Raw genomic sequence first — 15,600 nt, 5'->3', positions numbered from 1 at the left:
CTCGATTTGGCTCAATGTTGTCTCCACTCGTCCGGCTAGTTGGATCCAGCCCTGGACCGTCCCTGGATCGTCGCGATGTAGAGCCCATGTCAGCAGCTCCTTCCTCAGACCTTCCTTGAAGATTTCCACTTTAGTCTGGGCAGACCAATCTGGGACCCGTTCAGCCAGCACCTGGAATTCCTCAGCGAATTCCGATACGCTCCTCTGCCCTTGTGTAATCGTTCTTAGCTTGTCTCTTGCTTTGATGCGTTCAAGGGGGTCTCGGAAGCGTGCTTCTAGTGCAGCCAGGAATGCTCTCACCGACCCTAGGCATGGGTCGTGTCGAGCGTGCAGTTGCACGTACCAGCTTGCTGCGCCTCCCCTTAACGCTGCTCCCACCATTCTCACTCGGCTGGCTTCCGACCTGAAGGTATGTGCATTATCTTCCAGATATCCTCTTACCAGTGTCAGGAAGAAGTCAAGGTCTTCAGGCCTCCCTCCAAATTCGGCACGTAGATCCTCCCTCCTCTGTTGTAAAGGCTGGAATTGCATTCCTTGTGTGCCTGCTTGCATCATTCCTACTGGGGGTGCGGCCTGCCCGAATGGTGCCTCTAATTGCCCTGCTCCGCGTCCTGCTCCGGTTCTCATGGGAAGGGGTTGCGGGGTTATTGTCACTCCTCGGGCCGGACCGTCTCCCCCTTCGTTTGATGCCGCTTGGGTCTTGCGTCTCGCTCCCAGGATCTGGTTGCTCCCTGTACTGGTATCCCACGGGGATTCCGTGCGGGGTGGTTGTTCCTCCAGCAGAGGGGCCAGGCGCTCCATTAGTCGGGACATCACGGATAGCGTGGTTTCCATGGCAGCCACTCTCTCTTCTAGGTATCCCTGCCTCTGGGGAGAGTTAAAGTCCATGTCGCTGCTGCCTCCCCCTGCGATCTCCCTCGCTCGCCTTTGGGTGACTCCGTTAGGGTTAGCGAACGCTGTTGATGAAGCGAGTGCAGTCACTCTTTCGAGTTCTGCTTCAGCCTCACCCAGAAGCGATGTTGGTTTTCCTCCCATCGCCCCGAGGACGGTGTCTTCTTCCTCCTCTGCAGGGGATTCGTTCCCTTCGTCCATCATACCACCTCACTGCGGTTGCAGGACGGTGCTAGGAATTCCGGCTTAATGTCAGCTCACGATGGCTAGGCTCAATGAAGACAGGAGACTTGCATCATGTCAATCAAAGAACTTTACTGTCAGATACTGTAACATAGAAAAGCCGGAATTGCTAGATGGCTGCAGGCCACCTCTTATATACCCTCCTACACATTTGAAACATACATTCCCGCCAACCACCAAACTCCCGCCAAAGCTTCCCGCCACCAAGTGAACTGCTGTATTCCAAGGCCACCACCTGCAGGGTCGTTATCAGTTAGGAGTGTCAGGAGTCTAGTTTTCGGCGCCGAAATCAGGGCTACGGAAACTGGATCCTGACAGGGGGACTTCAACATCCATGTCGAGGCGACCCTCACAGGAGCGGCTCAGGACTTCATGTCTGCCATGGCAACCATGGGGCTGTCCCAGCAAATAACTGGCCCCACCCACTGTGCTGGACACACATTGGACTTGGTTTTCTGCCAGGGATGGGAGCAGGGTGGCGGTGTGGAGGAGTTGTCTATCTCTCCGTTGCCATGGACCGACCACTTCCTGATCAGATTCAGGCTCACTGCGCCCCCTAACCTCCGCAAGGGTGGAGGACCCATTAAGATGGTCCGCCCCAGGAGGCTTATGGATCCGAATGGATTCCTGACGGCTCTTGGGGATTTTCCCGCCACCTCGGTAGGTGACCATGTCGAGGCCTTGGTCGCTCTCTGGAATGGGGAGATGACCAGGGCAATTGACAGGATCGCTCCGGAACGTCCCCTCTCAAGTAACCGAGCTAAACCGGCTCCTTGGTTCACTGAGGAGCTGGCAGCGATGAAGCGAAGGAAGAGGGAACTAGAGAGCGTGTGGCGCTCGGACCCAAGCGAGCCAAATCGAGCACGGTTTGTGTCCTTCTTAAGGGCATATGCCGCGGCAATAAAAGCCGCAAAGAAAACTTTCTTTGCGGCTACTATTGCGTCTGCAAAAAACCGTCCGGCGGAGTTGTTTCGGATTGTCAGAGGTCTTTTAACTCCCCCTACCTCAGGTGGGAGCCCTGACAATTCGGCCACGCGCTGTGAAGCATTTGCTCGGTTCTTTGCAGACAAAGTCGCTTTGATCCGTTCTGGGCTGGACGCCACATTAAATGCAGTCTCTGTGGATGTGACACAAGCACCTGCTTGTCCTATTTTGATGGATTCTTTTCAGTTTGTGAAACCCGAGGATGTGGACAAGATACTTGGAGGAATGAGGCCTACCACGTCCATCCTAGACCCCTGCCCATCCTGGCTTCTGAGAGAGGCCAGAGGGGGATTGGCTGAGTGGGTAACGGTGGTGGTTAATGCCTCCCTTCGGGAAGGCACGATTCCAGCGAGCCTAAAACAGGCTATTATAAAGCCGCTGTTGAAGAAACCATCACTAGACCCCACTAAATTTGACAACTTTCGGCCTGTTTCCAATCTTCCCTTCTTGGGCAAAGTCATGGAAAGCGTGGTGGCCTCACAACTCCAGGTATTCTTGAGAGACACGGATTATCTGGATCCGGCACAGTCTGGCTTCAGACCGGGACATGGTACCGAGACGGTCTTGGTCGCCTTAGTGGATGATCTCCGCCGGGAGCTAGACAGGGGGAGTGTGTCCCTGTTGGTGCTTCTGGACCTCTCAGCGGCCTTCGATACCGTCGACCACGGTATTCTTCTGGGACGCCTTGCAGAGATGGGCCTTGGGGGCACCGCTCTGCGGTGGCTCCAGTCATTTCTGGAGGGTCGTACCCAGAAGGTGTTATTGGGGGACTCCTGTTCAACACCACAGCCTTTGACCTGTGGTGTTCCTCAGGGCTCCATATTGTCCCCCATGCTGTTTAACATCTACATGAAGCCGCTGGGTGAGATCATCCGGAGTTTCGGGGTGCGGTGTCACCTGTACGCAGATGACGTCCAACTCTGTCACTCCTTCCCACCTGCTACTAAGGAGGCTGTCGAAGTCCTGAACCGGTGCCTGGCCGCTGTGACGGTCTGGATGAGGGCGAACAAACTGAAATTAAATCCAGACAAGACAGAGGTACTCCTGGTCAGTCGCAAGGCCGAACAGGGTATAGGGTTACAGCCTGTGCTGGACGGGGTCGCACTCCCCTTGAAGGCGCAGGTTCGCAGCTTGGGTGTGACCCTGGACTCATCGCTGAGCCTGGATCCCCAGGTTTCAGCGGTGACCAGGGGAGCATTTGCACAGCTTCGGCTCGTGCGCCAGCTGCGCCCGTATCTTGGGAAGTCTGACTTGGCCACGGTGGTACACGCTTTGGTCACATCCCGCCTCGACTACTGCAACGCTCTCTACGTGGGGCTGCCCTTGAAGACGGCCCGGAAGCTCCAGCTAGTCCAGCGCGCGGCAGCCATGTTGTTAACCGGAGCGGGACGCAGGGAGCGCACAACGCCCTTGCTGTCCCAGCTCCACTGGCTGCCGATCAGCTACCGGGCCCAATTCAAGGTGCTGGTGCTAACCTACAAAGCCCTAAACGGTTCCGGCCCAAGATACCTTGAGTACCGCATCTCAGCCTACGAGCCCACGAGGACCTTGAGATCATCCGGGGAGGCCCTTCTCTCGGTCCCGCCGGCCTCACAAGCACGCTTGGCGGGGACTAGAGAGCGGGCCTTCTCGGTGGTGGCCCCCCGGCTGTGGAACTCCCTCCCCGCTGAAATTAGACAGGCGCCTTCCCTCATGGCCTTCCGTAAGGGCCTAAAAACCTGGCTCTTCGAAAAGGCCTTCAATTAAGTGCTATGATTTGGAATGACCACCGGAATGGACTAGGACTACGAGACTGATTATGACCCAAACAGGACGAAGCGGATTTTTAGCTTAATTATCTCTGTGTTAGTAAGATGTATGTTATACCCTGAATCTACTGTAACTGTTGTCTTTATGTTCTATGTTCTGTACACCGCCACGAGTCGCCTTCGGGCTGAGAGTGGCGGTTAACAAGTGCAAATAATAAATAATAATAAATAATAAAGAAGAAAGCGCAAAAGCTGGGTTGCAGCTAAACATCAAAAAAACCAAGATTATGGCAACAAGAATGATTGACAACTGGAAAATAGAGGGAGAAAATGTGGAGGCCGTGACAGACTTTGTATTTCTAGGTGCAAAGATTACTGCAGATGCAGACTGTGGCCAGGAAATCAGAAGACGCTTACTTCTTGGGAGGAGAGCAATGTCCAGTCTCGATAAAATAGTAAAGAGTAGAGACATCACACTGGCAACAAAGATCCGCCTAGTCAAAGCCATGGTATTCCCTGTAGTAACCTACGGATGTGAGAGCTGGACCTTAGGGAAGGCTGAGCGAAGGAAGATCGATGCTTTTGAACTGTGGTGTTGGAGGAAAGTTCTGAGAGTGCCTTGGACTGTGAGAAGATCCAACCAGTCCATCCTCCAGGAAATAAAGCCCGACTGCTCATTGGAGGGAAGGATACTAGAGACAAAGTTGAAGTACTTTGGCCACATCATGAGGAGACAGCAAAGCCTAGAGAAGACAATTATGCTGGGGAAGGTGGAAGGTAAAAGGAAGAGGGGCCGACCAAGGGCAAGATGGATGGATGGCATCCTTGAAGTGACCGGACTGACCTTGAAGGAGCTGGGGGTGGTGACGGCCAACAGGGAGCTCTGGCGTGGGCTGGTCCATGAGGTCACGAAGAGTTGGAGACGACTGAACGAATGAACAACAACATGGGGCAATGCAAATTAAACTCATGGGAGACGGAACAGGCAAGCATTTTTCAGATGATGAGACTCTGATTTCTGAAGTTACAACATGGCTTTTAGAGCAAGCTGTCAACTTCTACAGTTGCTTTAAATATGAGGGAAGTGTGTGTCTCTAGGTGGCACCTATCTAGAGGAGGACTAATAACTATGCCAAGTTTCATTGCTCTCAGTTTATAGGAAGTGGGTCAGGAGAAATCTTTAATGAACGCCCCTCATATCTCTGTTCAGACATGGGAATCCACTAGTTGGTTGTGGGAAAGTCATCTTCTTTCTGCCAAAAAGGAAGCAATGGCAAACCTCTCCTGAATAAATCTTGGTAAGAAACCCATAGGATAGGGTTGCCATAAATAAGAATGGACTTGCAGGCACATAGGAAAGAAGCTCTTTTCTTCAGGTGAGATGTGGCAAACAGCAAAATGAGGAGGGACAGGAAGGAGAAGGATTAATAGACTTTGATGGTGTGGTCATGAGGTTTGCACAGAGTGCAATGGAATAAAATGTTGACTAGTATTTCTTAAGTTATATAAAGTGTAGTGCTAGGGACTAGACCATTTATGCTCATTGGCTACAAGTGTTTATTTATATCTACACCTATTTTCACAAACAGAATACAGACAATTCCCACCATTTTTGAACATATCAAATTCAGTCGTTAGATTGCTTTGTTTACTGCTGTCTGTAGTCAAAATGCTCCAGTTCTTTGGTTGGTAGAGAATGAAAGCAGAAATAGCAACGATATTTTAAATGTTAACAACACTGCAGATTAATTTTGGATGATGCACTTAGTTAAATGAAGTAGATTGGCTCATATTTCATAATGGTTCAAAGAAAGGAAACCTTCCAATGAAAATCTCATTTTCAGGTTGGAGTTAGTTATTTCTACTTATAGAACTGCCAACTCCTGAGAGTTTAAATAAGATCTTTTCCAAGTTTTACATAAATTCAATCAAATTCATTTAACCATGTTTTGGAAAGATTGTAAATTCCAAATAGACTTTCTGAAAAAGAAAGAAGTTGATATGATGAACATTGATTCTGAATATTAATTTGAGTTGAGTATAAGAACAAATGTAATATCCAATTGCTTAAAAGAATGGCAGGGATGTTGGATATGTGTGTAAAGCCACAGAAAAGGTGTAATATATCAACAAAACATTTTTTAAAAATTATCTGTTGATAGTAACATAATGTAATTTTTAAACCATTTGACGACATCCTTCCCATTTCAATATTATATCCAATATTCTGAGCCCATTTTATCATATAACGTTTGCCTTGTTGCTCCTCTACATTTTGCTAATTATATGGTCATCATTACTACATAATTTTAATTCAAAACCATCCATTTTATCCATCTAAAATTGTTCATATGGTTGAAAATAAGAAAACCATAATCTTCCACTAATAACTGTTCTTTTGTATTATTTAATTATTCTCCTTGATGATTTTCCAGTCTCTAATTTTAACCATTTATTTTGGTTGTTATTTCTTTTCTATATATAAAAAATACTATGAGACCCACAGAGATATTTTCTGGCATAACCTAGGTGTATAATATTTATTCCACATGGTCAATATGGCACACTTCACATAACGATTACACAAGCCAACAAAATACAAGTTTTTGTAATCATTAGAATTGAGAGCAGCACAGTTTAAATCAATTTTAATGCTGATTTTAAATATGTCTTTATTTTTTCCCAATACATCAACTTTTAAAAATATTATGAATGGTAGATTATAGTGGATTGCTGTAAAGGCTGCATATTTTACATCATATTTGTGTAACACAAGCCAACAAGTATTTTTCATCAGATATAAATTTTAGGTCATTCTTACAGAGTTTTGTGCTGAATTCAGATCTGTATTTATTTTTTCTCTATTATTTAGTTTTTGCAATGAGGCCAATCAAATAATTAATGCATTTACACACTGATATCAATAAAATCTTATTAACCACAAGCCAACAAGTATTTTTCATCAGATATTATTTTAGGTCATTCTTATAGAGTTTTTTTTTTATAGCTGAATTCAGATCTCTGTATATTTTTTCTCTATCATGTGTAGTTTTTGTGATAAGGCTAATCAAATAATTAATGCATTTATGCACTGATATCAATTAGATTCCACTGATACCAGTGCGTAAATGCATTAATTACTTGATTAGCCTCATTGCAAAAACTACACGTGATAGAGAAAAAAAATAAACACAGATCTGAATTCAGCGCAAAAAACTCTATAAGAATGAAAAATACTTGATGACTTGTGTTATTAAAATCTATAATCACTTCAGCTTCATCATACCATAGCTATCCATGCTAGGGAAACCTCAGGAGGTGGCCTTCTAGGTTCAATTACCTTTGTTTCTCAACATTATCCACACTTTCATCCACACCAAACATACATTTTCATATTTGAAATGAGTTCTCAATTCTTAACTAAAAACAATCTTACAGAGGTCCAGAAGAAAGAAAAGAAAGCTTAGCAACTGGACAAAACTATTTTTCCAACTTATATTTAAACTGTTGGTGATCTGTCCAGATGGTCTACTCATAAAATGCAGGGTCATTTGGGGACAAATGGGTAATCCCAATGTCCTCTCTTCAGACTTCATCACATGAAGGTAGACATTAGGCCTGTTTGATCAAGAAAAAATTTGTTTCTAAATTCGATTCTTAATTGGGGTGTTTTTTTGTTTCGATATTAAAAATATTTACAAAACTTTCAAAAAAATGTTTTGTTATTTACGAATTTTCGTTATTATTTACAAAACATTTTTGAAAAAAAATTTTTCTTGATCAAACAGGCTAAGTGTGAATGTTGCAGTAATGGTCACCTTGATTAGCATTGAATGGCTTTCTCCCACCCTGGACATTCCATAGATAATATTAGATGATATATAACTCACCATTTGCCTAGTTTCCAACAGACCTCTGAGGATGCCTGCCATAGATGTGGGCAAAATGTCAGGAGAGAATGCTTCTGGAACATGGTCATACAGCCCTGAAAAGTCACACAAGCCGGATGGCGCGCGGAGGCCGCTTGTGAGCCCGCGCGCGCCATCCAATGGGCTCCGGCGCCCCCCTCCTCCTCCTCCTCCTCCTCTTCTTCCTCCCAGCTGGGAGGAAGAGGAGGAGGAGGAGGAGGAGGAGGGGGGCGCAGGAGCCAGAGCCGGATGGCGCGCGGAGGCCGCTTGTGAGCCCGCGCGCGCCATCCAATGGGCTCCGGCGCCCCCCTCCTCCTCCTCCTCCTCCTCTTCTTCCTCCCAGCTGGGAGGAAGAGGAGGAGGAGGAGGAGGAGGAGGGGGGCGCAGGAGCCAGAGCCGGATGGCGCGCGGAGGCCGCTTGTGAGCCCGCGCGCGCCATCCAATGGGCTCCGGCGCCCCCCTCCTCCTCCTCCTCCTCCTCTTCTTCCTCCCAGCTGGGAGGAAGAGGAGGAGGAGGAGGAGGAGGAGGGGGGCGCAGGAGCCAGAGCCGGATGGCGCGCGGAGGCCGCTTGTGAGCCCGCGCGCGCCATCCAATGGGCTCCGGCGCCCCCCTCCTCCTCCTCCTCCTCCTCTTCTTCCTCCCAGCTGGGAGGAAGAGGAGGAGGAGGAGGAGGAGGAGGGGGGCGCAGGAGCCAGAGCCGGATGGCGCGCGGAGGCCGCTTGTGAGCCCGCGCGCGCCATCCAATGGGCTCCGGCGCCCCCCTCCTCCTCCTCCTCCTCCTCTTCTTCCTCCCAGCTGGGAGGAAGAGGAGGAGGAGGAGGAGGAGGAGGGGGGCGCAGGAGCCAGAGCCGGATGGCGCGCGGAGGCCGCTTGTGAGCGCGCGCGCGCGCCATCCAATGGGCTCCGGAGGAAGAGGAGGAGCCAGAGCCGGATGGCGCGCTCAGCAGCAGCCTCCATGCAATTAACGAGCGGAGCTTCAGCTCGTAAAATACATGGGGCTGCTGCTTCGATATTTTTAAACCCTTCCGGGTTTAAAAATATGTTTTGATATCACTTCGGATATGCAAAAAATAACGATTTTAATACGAATTAACGAATTAACGAAACGAAACCGACAGGCCTAGTAGACATGTATCTTCTCCCCATTTCTCTGCGCTGCTGGCATGGAGTCCCGTGGAGCCCATCACATGATGCAGGGCTACTTTTGGCAGGACTCTGGAAGTAGAACTCATTCAAGAAGGGAAGAGAAGCTGAAGAGGAAATGGGAACAAAGAGGGAAACATCATGGGAAGGGGTATCATAACCCTGATGACCCCTGATGACCCTTGATAGTAGGAAAAGGTGCTGCGACTCTGCCCCATGATTTCCCATGATATCCCCTGCTTTGTAAGGCTAATTTGATGAGGTTCTAAGTCTAGTGTCTAGATTTTAATTTAACAGGTCCCCCCATACTGTTGATGACTGTGTTTGGTAGTTACCTTTCTCACTGTGCACCATAAAGGCACCCACATGTTGTGTCATCCACTCAGAAGACATTATAAATACATATGGAAGTAAAAGTCATAGTGCACACTACCTATAGATCTCAACCTTACATACTTAAAATAACTTTTCTATCTTTATTAACTCAGTAGTGAATCTCTGTCTCATCCCATAATGCATTCAGTCATCTGCCACCTCAAGCTAGGGTTTAAAAAAACCCAATTTGTTCCAGTTGTAGCTTAAGGATCCTAAAAGTAGTTATTTACCACTTCACTTACAATTTTTTAAAAATAACTCTTTCCTTTAACATTTCAAAAACATATCCATGTTAGCCTAGATCATTACACAATGGGATCTTGTAGTACTTTTAAAACAAACAGAGAGAAAGAAGTTGGTAGTGTAAGCTTTCATAGACGTAAGTCTACAAAAGCTTATACAGCAGGCAGTCCCCAAGTTACAAATTGCTGACTTACAAACGACTCATAGTTAAGAATGGGGTGAAACAACAGGAAGTGAGATAAATCTACCCCTCGGAAGGGAAATTCACTCCTGGAAGAGTTATTGTGGGGAAAAGTTGTCCCCACTAAAGCTTTCTCACCAATCCTTGGTTCCGCTACAAGACACATTTTTCAAGATCCTATTGCCACAGGGACGGAAAGTGAGCTGAAATCTTCTGAACAGGGGCAAACAGCAAAACAAACACCACAGGGGTGATAACACTTCCCTATGCTATCCAAAGCATGCAGGCATGTGTGTGTATATATATACACACACACCCCATGGCTGGAGCTACACTTAAAAATGTACATGTTCCAACTTCCATGCAAATTCAACTAACAAACTTACAGAACCTATCTTGTCGTAACTTGGGGACTGCCTGTACTACTTCTGTCTCTCTGTTTTTTTTCAAATGTATTTTATGATTCTAGAGGCATAGAGGAGAGAATGCCTCTAGAACAGTGGCTCTCAACCTTCCTGATGCCGCGACCCCTTAATACAGTTCCTAATGTTGTGGTGACCCCCAACCATAACATTATTTCTGTTGCTACTTCATAACTGGAATTTTGCTACTGTTGAGTATGTAAATATCTGATATGCAGGTTGCATTTTCATTAACTGGACCAAATTTGGCACAAATACCTGATACACCCAAATTTAAATACTGGTATATGTGTGTGGGGTGGTGGTGGGGGTGGTGGTGGTTGATTTTGTTATTTGGGAGTTGTAGTTGCTGGGATTTATAATTCACCTACAATCAAAGAGCATTCTGAACTCCACCAGGGACGGAATTGAAACAAAATTGGTACACAGAACTCCCATGACCAACAGAAAATACTGGAAGGGTTTGGTGGGAATTGACCTTGAGTTTTGGAGCTATAGTTCACCTACATCCAGAGAGCACTGTGGACTCAAGCAGTGATGGACCTGGACCAAAATTGGCACAAATCCTCAATATGCCCAAATGTTAACATTGGCGGAGTTTGGAAAAAGCAGATGGAACATTTGGGAGTTGTAGTTGCTGGGATTAATAGTTCACTTACAATCAAAGAGCATTCTGAACCCCACCAATGATAGAATTGGGCCACACTTCCCACAAAGAATCCCCATCACCAACAGAAAATGCTGTGTTTTCTGATGGTCTTTGGCAACCCCTCTGACACCCCCTCGCGACCCCCCCCAGAGGTCCCGACCCCCAGGTTGAGAAACACTGCTCTAGAACATGGCCATATAGCCTGAAAAAACCTACAAAACCTAATGAAATGCATTATTTCTTTCTAGCAACCTTGTCACCGAGAATCAGTGCGGTGACAAAGTTTGAACATTAGAATATTACTCAGATTCACAACTGGCCATGGCAACCCACTGGGTGAACTTGAGCAAGTCACACTCTCTCAGCCTCATTGGAAGGCAAAGGCCAATCCCCTTGAACAAATCTAGCCAAGAATATGCATGATAGGTTCACCTTAGAGTTGCTATTCACCAGGAATGACTTGAAAGATGCACAACAAACCTTGGCTTTCAGGACAGAACATGGGACAAACTGCATGAGCCAGAACTTGCACCATGTAATGAAAATTCTCCTCCACCATTTAGTGAGTCAGCATGGTCTTTGATTATTTCTTGGGATTTTCTTTTTAAATCTGTGCAGCCGCTGGAGGATTCCAGGGGCAGGAAATTGACTCCCAGCCTCTCTTAAATTGCCAACTTCGATGTAAAGGGGATGGGTTGGGAAGCCACATTTAACGCTAATGTGTAGCTTGACTTTTTGCATCGAGTGAAACCAACAATTTACTTCTCACCATGGGCCCATTCCTGTCAGGTTTTTCAATCTACTACACTCCCTTCAGTCCCCTAGTAAGTCTTTCTACCATCTGTGGGCATAAAATATGACTGCTGTTGGCTGGCAGTGTCAGAAGTACTTCAACACACGAGAGAAGGACATGATGAAGAGCTGTGAGGAAGCGGCACTGGTAACAAATCACCAATTTATCCTCTCCAATTTATCATGAGGGAAAAACTGCAAGAGGTTTCATATTTATTCATGTTTATCTACTAAGCCCTGCAGGTCCAAGAAAAGCATATTGATTACTACAATAGGGTTTGTATGTTAGGGGAAATGCCATCTCAATTTTCAGTCTATCTTCAGTGTAAAGCTATACTTTCAGACAGTTTTTCCCATGGCCAATCTCTCATAACATTTTTTATTAATACCTAACCTTTTCGAAATAATAGAGAATTGAAATAAAACATGCGTTAATGTTGTGAATGGCATAGTACACATTACCAGGCCCACAATGCCACATTTTGTGTTGATTCGTCAGTTTTCCTTTTGTCGCTGCGTTCACTCTTTTTCCATTTGCCATACACTCCATCACATTAATAAAGCATCTGTTTGTTATGCAGGATCTACTCCTGGAGCATGACTGACTGATAACTGCGCCATTTTGAAACCAAACACTCCATTATTAGATGTACTGCCAGTTCTCTCTTGTGCTCCAGAATATATTCCTTGCCCCCTAACTACTTTAAACGAAGATGGATATCTAAAAGGGCTTAACACCCATTTGATATGTTTCTGCTGCACCATGGGAGAAATTTCTTATGTGTGTTTGTGTTTAACCACTGCTGCTCTAGTAATGTATTGATCAGACCTGGACAAGAGATGGTGCTAAATGCAACCTACTGGGCCAAATTATGAAAGCTTTCTATCTGGTTTTTGTCTTCTTTGTTTCATAATGCGTTCCCTCTTTTGTGAAGATGTACAAGTTGATGATCACATCTCCTCTAAAGACATTACATTGATAAGCTGAACAGTGCACAGCAGGCCTTGAAGGAGATAGTGGAAGGGTCTCCTAAATATCTTACTTGTTCCAAATTCCATAAACCCTATGCAAGTTTTAAGTGATATGATTGTCTAATTTGCCTCCCATAAACGTCAGTCTGGTTGAGGACATTTTCTGCTATTTAGATTTGTCTTTGGGGATATCTGTACAAAGCATCTTAAAACCCACTCACACATTTGTGACACCCTGCCACAATCCCAGTTTTTCATGAAGGTGTCACTAGTTTGCTCGATATGTCACTAACTGGTCTGGCCTATCATTCTTCCTATGCCTCATCATGCAAATCACTCCATTAAAAAACTATTTTAACATCCCCCCACTACCTAACAACCTCAGATATGCAGATGACACCACTCTGATGGCCGAAAGCAAGGAGGAGCTGAGGAGCCTTCTAATCAAGGTGAAAGAAGAAAGTGCAAAAGCTGGGCTGCAGCTAAACATAAAAAACCCCAAGATTATGGCAACAAGAATGATTGACAACTGGAAAATAGAGAGAGAAAATGTGGCGGCCATGACAGACTTTGTATTTCTAGGTGCAAAGGTTACTGCAGATGCAGACTGTGGCCAGGAAATCAGAAGACGCTTACTTCTTGGGTGGAGAGCAATGTCCAGTCTCGATAAAATCGTAAAGAGTAGAGACATCACACTGGCAACAAAGATCCGCCTAGTCAAAGCCATGGTATTTCCTGTAGTAACCTACGGATGTGAGAGCTGGACCTTAGGGAAGGCTGAGCGAAGGAAGATCGATGCTTTTGAGCTGTGGTGCTGGAGGAAAGTTCTGAGAGTGCCTTGGACTGTGAGAAGATCCAACCAGTCCATCCTCCAGGAAATAAAGCACGACTGCTCATTGGAGGGAAGGATACTAGAGACAAAGTTGAAGTACTTTGGCCTCATCATGAGGAGACAGCAAAGCCTAGAGAAGACAATTATGCTGGGGAAGGTGGAAGGTAAAAGGAAGAGGGGCCGACCAAGGGCAAGATGGATGGATGGCATCCTTGAAGTGACTGGACTGACCTTGAAGGAGCTGGGGGTGGTGATGGCCAAAAGGGAGCTCTGGTCCATGAGGTCACGAAGAGTCGGAGACGACTGAACGAATGAACAACAACCATCTAGTAGACTTGAGCACAGATCCATTTTTAGCTGTTTCCTTCGCCTAATCCGGCTTCTTTGGTTAGTTCGGGTGTCCATAACAGCAAGGACCCAGCCGTCACAGATTCCCATCCATAATGGGACCATGTGGCAGCCGATCATGACTCCTCCTCCCCTATTCAGCATCACAATTTAATCTTTTTGATTTTCTTTATTTTCCTTTATTTTTGTCATTCTTTTTATTTAGTAGAGCTGACTGGGAGTTGGGGATATGCACGATAGGTGGGTGGGGTCTCTTTGTACATGGCATTTAGAGGCTTGGGAGAGTCACACTTTAGCTTTTTTCCTCCTTCCCAGATCACAACTTCAGCTGCTGCATGAAGATTGCGCAGACAGACTACAAGCAGAGGCATAACACCATTGCTCAGATGACTTGTGCCACAAATACCATCTGCCTGCAACAAAGAACTGGTGGGATCACAAGCCAGAAAAAGTTACAAAAAATGAACACGTCAAACTCCTCTGGGACTTTCGAATTCAGACAAACAGAGTTTTGGAGCACAATACTCCTGACCTCACAATTGTGTTAAAAACAAAGTATGAATTGTCAATGTTGCAATCCCAGTGACAGCAGGATTGAAGAGAAACAACTGGAAAAGATGACACGATATGAGGATTTAAAGATAGAGGATTTAAAGATAGAATATGAGGATTTAAAGACTCTGTCACAAGCCAGTCAAGGTGGTCCCAGTGGTGATCAGTACACTGGGTGTAGTGCTTAAAGACCTTGGCTTGCACTTAAACACAATTGGTGCTGACAAAATTACCATATGCCAGCTGGAAAAGGCCACCTTACTGGGATCTGCACGCATTATTCGCCGATATATCACACAGTTCTAGACATTTGGAAGTATCCGATGTGTGATCAAATACAACAGTCAGCAGAGTGATCTTGTCTGCTGTACACTCATCTTGTTGTGTTTCAAATCATAATAATAAGAGTTCTTTGTTCCACCCTGGTCATTCCACAGATATATAAACCCATTTTCCTAGTTACAACAGACCTCACTACCTCTGAGGATGCTTGCCATAGATGCAGGTGAAATGTCAGGAGAGAATACCTATAGAACATGGCCATATAGCCTGAAAAAACCTACAACAACCCAGAAAGCAGAAGGCCTGCAATAGAGAAAAAAGAGGGGTTTTAAGGAAGCCCAGGAAGGATAGTTCCAAGTCATCGCTCTTCCTTTGCTTGAAGGAAAAAAGGAACGGCTCCCAGGAATGGAAAGGAGGCCAGATCTAGCCACATTTTTTGGCTACAGACCAAAAATGGGTATCTAGCTATTCACCAATATTCAGGGGGTGTGCAAAAATGGATATGGAGATCTACTGGTATCTGGTCAGCAGAGATGGATCGAGGTTCAGCCAAAATGCACAAGCCTACCATCTAGGAGCTGGGTGGGCTGTTTTGCTATGTCCCATCACCCACACTGTTTAAAGTTCACAGTAACTTTTCTAAATCAGGAATGAGTTATTTCTAACTTTTGGTTTTGAAATAAGAAACAGTTGTTCTTGGGTTTCAATTGTGCTAGGAGATTTCCTTTCATGGTCTTTATATATGCATATAAGTATAAGCAGATCATCTTTATATGATAGGTTGGACTTTTCCAGAAATAAAAAAATGGTGGCGAATGAAAGGACAGGTGTAGTTCTCTGACATCCGATGGTGGAGGCATTGCACTGTTTAGATCATTATGTGTATTATAATACAACCCCTACATAAAAAATCTAAAATAAATGCATTATAAACACCAAGAAATAAACACCAAGAAATGGGAAGCTCTGGCATTTGAGCATTGTAACTGGTGGTCAGCTATTATCAATGGAACCCCCGGTGGCACAGTGCCGGC

The sequence above is a fragment of the Anolis sagrei genome, chromosome 4 (assembly GCF_037176765.1).
Source record: "Anolis sagrei isolate rAnoSag1 chromosome 4, rAnoSag1.mat, whole genome shotgun sequence".
NCBI lineage: Eukaryota > Metazoa > Chordata > Lepidosauria > Squamata > Dactyloidae > Anolis > Anolis sagrei.
Note: the sequence above shows the minus strand (reverse complement) of the source record.